We start from the raw sequence: 6,464 nt of genomic DNA on the forward strand, positions 1-6,464 counted from the left end.
ACCCAATGTAGTGCCACCTCCTCCTTCCAGTCATATGATATGATCTGATGATGGCGTGGCACTCGCCTGCTACACGTGACGGTGCGTTCGCAATGGAGGCACAGGCAGGGCCCTGCTGGGCCAGGCAATGGTGACAGAACTACCTGGCCCCAGGGTTGCCCTTTCCTCTGGAGCCACTGCCAGCCCTGGGGGATTTATTTTTGTCATTTAAAAAAAAAGTTAAAAGAAGACAAACACGAGTCCTCTCATTCCATCTCCTTCGCTTGGGCTAGAGAGTCTGGTTTCTGGTGAGGAGCTGCAGTTGCTTTCCCTCTTTGAGGGGAGGGAAAAGAAGCAGTTCCCGGATCAGGCTGGAGCCCGGGTTGATGAGTGGGGAGATGGATCTTGGTCCCCCTTCCGGAGTGGCCTCTCTGTCCTGTGGAGGACAGCACGATCCCGCCTTCCCTCCCCCGGCCCCAAGGAGCCAGGACAGCAGAGGAAAGTGTACAAGTATTCTGAGTGGACAGTTCACATCTCTTGATCCTTCCTTGTGCTGTTGGCCTGAGGCCCTCCTCCTGGGCTTCATGGAAAGTCCCGCCTCCCTTTCCTCAGCGATAGCCCTTTGGTCAGAAGATCAGACAATCTATAGTCCGAACTATATGGACAGACAATCAGGAGCCACTATAAAGCAATCATTTATTGAATCCTCTTGAAGGATTTTGTCTGATTAACACGCTGCCATGCAAAATGTGCCAATCCGTCATGGAACCAAAGAATTCAACTGGAATACTGGGCCTCAGCCTCCACTGTGGTCTCAGGCTGATTGGTGCAGGGCTTGAGATGAAGGTGCAGGTGATTAAAGACTGTTATTTAAGGTTTGTTTGCTTCTGGAGGAGACCTGGAGCCACAGCCCTACTTTTCAAACTCTATGAGCCACGGAGATGGTACCCTTGATAGACATGGTTTGGTTATAGCTAAAGAAGGGGAGCCTTCTCCCTCTTACAGAGAGATAAGTCCAACATTCTCTCATTGGGCTTTTTCCCTCCTTACTCTTCCACCTCCTCAAAGGCCCTGTAAAAATGGACAAACAAAATTGACAGGAGCATCTGGGGAGCAGTTTCATCCCCTCTCTCTTGAGAAGCACTGTGGTTTAGCGGAAAGAGCACAGGCTTGGGAGTCAGAGGTCGTGGGTTCTAATGCTGCTCTGCCACTTGTCTGCTATGTGATCTTGGGCAAGTCAACTTCTCTGGGCCTCAGTTCCCTCATCTGTCAAAGGGGGATTAAGACTGTGATCCTCACATGGGACAACCTGATTACCTTGTATCTGTGCTTGGCACAGAGTAAGTGCTTAACAAATACTAACATTATTATTATTGTTATTGAACAGGCCTAAGAAAAAGAATCCACACCTTTTTTTTTTATTCTGCGGGCGGGTCCCCAGTATTGGAGGGCAGATGTGGGCCTCCTGTCACTTCTCCATCGTTGTTATATTGGTCTGGCTGCCTTTGGACATTTGCTGCTCACTAGATGGGACACTTGCATGGCTTGGGAGTCAGAGGTCATGAGTTCGACGCCCGGCTCTGCCCCTTGTCAGCTGTGTGACTGTGGGCAAGTCACTTAACTTCTCGGTGCCTCAGTTACCTCATCTGTAAGATGGGGATTAACTGTGAGCCTCACGTGGGACAACCTGATTACCCCGGATCTACCCCAGCGCTTAGAACAGTGCTCTGCACATAGTAAGAGCTTAACAAATGCCAATATTATTACATTATTGTTTAACTCTGAGCATTTTCTCATTTTGGCCCAACTGGTTTTGGCAGAAGAGCAGGGAGCAGTGCCCTCTAGTGGCTATTGGGAAAATATCCATAGTTTGTGGTAACTAGTTTTACTTTAAGCTTCAAAGTTGCCTAAAGAATAATAATAACGTTGGTATTTGTTAAGCGCTTACTATGTTCAGAGCACTGTTCTAAGCGCTGGGGTAGATACAGGGTAATCAGGTTGTCCCACATGAGGTTCACAGTCTTAATCCCCATTTTCCAGATGAGGTAACTGAGGCACAGAGAAGGTAAGTGACTTGCCCACAAGTCACACAGCTGACAAGCGGCAGAGCTGGGATTCGAACTCATGACCTCTGACTCCCAAGCCCGTGTTCTTTTCACTGAGCCACGCTGCTTCTAAAGAAGGATCTCAGCCGAACCCTGTAAGGAGTCGATAGCCAAAAGGACGTATAGCATTAGCATTTCTGAGAAATGTCTACCAACATCGGGTATGAACTCAAAGAGGGTTGTTGGGAAGAGCATTCTACTGTCTCCTAATTGAGCCTTCATCTGAAAAACTAAAAGTTTAGAAATCAATCAATAGGTTCTATTTATTGAGCACTTACAGTGTGCGGAGCCCTGAACTAAGCACTTGGGAGAGCACAATCTAACAGAGCTGATAGAGACGTTCTCTGCCCACGATGAGCTTATAGTCTAGTTAATTCACTAAACAGGCGGCCCTTCAGGTCTGTTACAAGGCAAGTGGGTAGATCTATGCTCCAGTACTGAAACTAGCCACGTTTCTGTGTTTTCTTCCTCTGGAAAAATGCAGCTTCAAATAAAAGTTGCATTTTGCCATGGAAAGGGAATGGAGAGAGAAAAGAGTAGGAGAGGGAAACACAGGTCCCTTACTTGTTTCAGGGCTGGAGAACTCAAGAGTGTAAAATCTCCACAGAGTAGGTCTACCACTGTGCCTTGTGCCGTTGATAGACTAGAAGGACCGCAAATCAGATATGTCAGCTGTCAGTCAATACGATGTAATCAGTCAATTAGTAATATTTATTGAACTCCTACTGTGGATAGAGTACAAGACTGGGAGTCAGGAGACCTGGGTTCTAATCCCAACTCCACTACTTGCCTGCTGTGTGCCCTTGGGCAAGTCACTTAACTGTTCATTTTCTCACCTGTAAAATAAGGATTCAATTCCTGTTCTCCCTTCCCCTTAGTTGATGAGCCCCATGTGGGGCAGGGATAATGTTTGATCTAGTTACCCTGAATCTACTCCAGTGTTTAGCACCGTTCTTAACAAATACCACAATTATATTATTAGGTGGGTGGGAGAGTATAATCCTTACTTTAAGAAACTTGTCTTCAGAGTGCAGAGCGAAGCAGAGATCATGCCTACTATTATACCTTTTCAAGTGATTAGTACAGTGCTCTAAGCAGAGTAAGTGCTCGATAAAAATTATGGATAGAAATAATAGTCACTGTGCAGCTAGCCTTGCTATTGACAGGAGTCCAGAAAACCAATGATTCTTTTTTCAGGAATATGCAGTCTAGGTTAAAACTGGAGCTCTTTTCAGGGCTTCCAAAAATGTGATTCATGTATGACTATTTTTTTTTAGGTTGTAAGCAATTAACCCAGTTCCTCCATATTTCACATTAGATTGTTTTTCACACCAAATGTTTTGTACTTTCCAAGAAAATCATTTTACCTTAGGTCCCAGTGGGTTAAGAATATTCAGCACAGAATACCTGCTTTGATATTTTATTTTTCTGCTCCACCAAAATTATTACCAATTTTTAATTTATATGAAAACCTGAACTGTTCTTTCCCTTTTAACGTTTTTAACTTTAACCTTAAGTTGACTCTTGTCTACTATGTGACCTTGCACCCTAATTTTTCGGGTTACTTCCTGTACTGCATTTGAAGTGCACATAAATCACATCTCAGGTCAACCCTTTCCTTCACATGAATAATATTTGGATTCTGGCAGTGCAACCCAATTTTACAACAATGCCAATTTATTTTTTTGGCAGGCCAAAGATTCTTGGATGTGTGTGTGTGAGTGTGTGTGTGTGTGAATCCTATTAAATTTCAAGCAACTCTTAGGCTTTCAAGGTAACAGTGGTTTAATGCACTAGCTTTTCACCTCTGGAGACCTTATTGCAAATCTGGGTTGTGTCACATACAAAATAGCTTAGCCTCCAACTAGGTCCAGTTGAAAGTCACCAAGCCTTTGGTGAAGTTTGGGGTGCTGCTAGTTCAAAAACAAATGGGCTTGAAGTGATGAAAATCCTGGCCCTGTAGGGCTACTTGATCAGGACTGAGGCACAGGCTGAGCCGTTTGTGAAATTAAATCACACCTAGAACCTCTGGCATCTCCCTGATCAGCTTTCTTGAGTTCTTCCCCTGGAGACAGAAACGGGCCTCCCCTCCCCCTTAGGAGCTCTCTTATTCATCTTGCAAACCTCAGTTTGTTTCTTGAAACTTTTGCGTGGTTTAGTTGAAGTCAGTGGAGCAGGAGCTACCAGGATCAACTACACCGACTCCCCAGATAAGAGGCGAAATATCACTGTTGAGTAAAAGGACAGGATTTGTTTGGTGCTTTATTGTTAATTATGAGCTTTAAGTACCCAGTGTTGCCCTGTCCCAAGCCTTGCCCAAAGGGCTTCTTTGGGAAGGATGAGGCAGAACTGAAAATAAACCTCGAAGAGCATGGGTCGAAGGGTGATTTTCTGCTGTTGGCTAAGGAGTTCAGGAGGAAATGTTCACCACAACTACTGCTGTCATTTTCAATTTCCTAAATGTTTTGTGTAAGGTAAAAGGAGGAAAACCCTCTCAGGATCGTACCTGGCGAGTTCTTAGTACTCTACCAGTCTCAGCTATGAGAGGAAGAGTCAAGCGGAGACCTACCATTTCCATTCCTAGCTTGGGCAGTGGCTAGCAAGTGGAAGGCAATCTGCTACAGGTCAAAATTCAACTGTGCTGGGCAGCACTGGCATGGAAGAGAGTCGAGGGCAGAGATTCAAGTTTACCCCATGGAAGGAGGCAATGGTAAACCACTTCCATACTTTTACAAAGAAAACTCTATAGATACACTAACAGAATGTTTTGCAGATGGAGGTGGGGCGATCTGGGAGAGATGTGTCCGTGGAGTCTCTATAGGTCGGAGACGACTCGACAGCATAAGATAAGACAAGGAGGGAAACATGAAAACATCATTTTCAACATTTTGTGCTGATGGAGCTACCACAGGCAGAACTGAACTTTATCAAACCAACAGCATGAGGACCTGGGGAGATGTTTCCCCCAGTATCACCTGCTCAACTTCTTTAAAAGTGAGTTTCCGCTTTTTCTTGGAGGTGTTCTGAAAAAGTTCAAGATGTTTTAAAGTTCTTCGAGACCCAACTCTCTTGTGGACATGAAGTTCCTCGTTGACTTTTGTGGGGAGGAAGAGAGTTGCATTTATAGGGGAATCAGGGTTGTCAATTGCATTCCTGAAATGACACTTTTTCAGTGGAGCCTCACAGCAGGCATCCTGGGTCTGACTGTTCTTTCAGTCCTCATCTTGTTTGCCCTTGGCTGCCACGTGGACCATTATTGGGAAGAAATTCCCATTGAGAAGCATCGTGGCCTACTGAATACAGCATGGGCCTGGGAGTCAGAAGGACCTGTGTCCTAATTCCGGCTCCTCCACTTGTCTGCTGTGTGTCCTTGGGCAAGTCACTTCATTTCTCTGGACCTCAGTTACCACATCTGTAAAATGGGAATTAAAACTGTGAGCCCCAAGTGGGATATGGACTATGTCCAATCTGAATTGTACTTAGTGTCCCTGGAACATAGTAAACATTTAGCATAATAAAAAATTGGGAGAACTGGAGATTAAATTGGAGATTAAAGAATTTGTGTTCTTGACTTCTTTCTTCCCAGGACAGAATTATTGTAGTGGCCTCAGCAATAAGACTTTCAGGTTCAGTGATTTAAATTCTCAAGTATGCTGTTCTTCGAACAGTGTCAACCTCCACAGAATACTTGGCTAATTTTCTGTGGTGAACAAAATACCCTGTTGGGGAAGTAGCCACCCAGATTAATTCTGTATGTAATGGGGATGTTCTTTGGAGAACATTTTTCTGAAGAAAATGGCCTTTTTGTCTGGATTGGTCTGGGACAGGTTTCACTCTTTAGTACTTACTGATGGTTAGTGGGAGCAGGCCAGGAAGTTGAAGCCAATATTAGCAGGGTATTTCCAACTTCTTCCCCTGCCACTGGCCAAATGGCAACTCCCAGCAGCCAGGGAGGCTTGTCAAAGCAGGGAAGTTGGCAGGGCTCCCAAACAGCAGATGTCAGGTGGACTGAATCCTGACCCAATCAGGAGGAGGCCTTGCTATTAGACACAAAAAAATACCCTGTCTATGCCCAACCAACCTCCTTTTCATGCCCTTATGCTGAATGGCAAGTAGGAGTTCTGGTAACAGATCCCCTATTGTAAGGTGGTGAACAAATTCATTCAATCATATGTATTGAGCCCTTACTATGTTCAAAGCACTGTATTAAGTGCTTAAATCAGATATGGTTCTCATCCAGGACTACCTATATGGTAGTGGATCAGGACAATTACTTCACTCCCCATGCCCCCAAATTACATGACCACCGAGCATTAAAAGCACATCTCCTCCAAAAAGCCTTCTCTGACTAGGCCCTCAATTCCTCTTATGATAATAATA

At 44.8% G+C, this 6,464-nt stretch overlaps 1 non-coding gene across 1 annotated transcript; it reads left to right on the plus strand.

The window, feature by feature from the left end:
• Positions 1–4,572: 4,572 nt before the first annotated feature.
• On the plus strand, positions 4,573–4,710 carry LOC114810818. Its single transcript, XR_003758509.1, has one exon. It is a non-coding gene; the product is annotated as a small nucleolar RNA SNORA7 (small nucleolar RNA).
• Positions 4,711–6,464: the final 1,754 nt, after the last annotated feature.

Source organism: Ornithorhynchus anatinus, chromosome 3 (genome assembly GCF_004115215.2).
Source record: "Ornithorhynchus anatinus isolate Pmale09 chromosome 3, mOrnAna1.pri.v4, whole genome shotgun sequence".
Taxonomy (NCBI): Eukaryota; Metazoa; Chordata; class Mammalia; order Monotremata; family Ornithorhynchidae; genus Ornithorhynchus; species Ornithorhynchus anatinus.